Genomic DNA, 540 nt, shown 5'->3' on the forward strand with positions numbered 1-540 from the left:
CCATCCAGGGTTATAGGTATTAGAGTATGGGTTCCCTTGGGTGTAGTTCACTTGCTCAGAGTGGGTTTCGTTTAATATACTGCATTCTGCAGATTGGTGTCCTTTGGTCCCACATATCTCACAATCCGACGAAACTGCGGCTACAGTATTCGGGTTTATGCACATATGCTCGACTTTGAGGGCTAATGCATCCATTTTAGCTTGCATCATGTCTATAGAGCTTAGTTCATGCACTCCTCCTTGGGCTTCCTTTTTCTCAACTGTCGCTCGTTCGACTCCCCATGATTGATGGTTTTGAGCCATATCTTCGATGAGGGCACTAGCTTCAGGATAAGGTTTGTTCATCAGAGCACCGCCTGCGGCAGCGTCGATGGTCATCTTTGTGTTGTAATGAAGTCCATTATAGAAGGTTTGAATGATTAACCAATTTTCTAAGCCATGATGTGGGCATGCTTGTAACAACTCTTTATATCTCTCCCAAGCTTCGAACAACGATTCTCCTTGGTTTTGGGTAAATCTAGTTATATGGTTTCGAAGAAC

General features: G+C 43.9%; 1 non-coding gene across 1 annotated transcript; it reads left to right on the plus strand.

The window, feature by feature from the left end:
- Positions 1-433: 433 nt before the first annotated feature.
- LOC127099602 (small nucleolar RNA R71) lies at positions 434-540 on the plus strand. Its single transcript, XR_007794086.1, has one exon. It is a non-coding gene; the product is annotated as a small nucleolar RNA R71 (small nucleolar RNA).

The sequence above is a fragment of the Lathyrus oleraceus genome, chromosome 6 (genome assembly GCF_024323335.1).
Source record: "Lathyrus oleraceus cultivar Zhongwan6 chromosome 6, CAAS_Psat_ZW6_1.0, whole genome shotgun sequence".
Taxonomy (NCBI): Eukaryota; Viridiplantae; Streptophyta; class Magnoliopsida; order Fabales; family Fabaceae; genus Lathyrus; species Lathyrus oleraceus.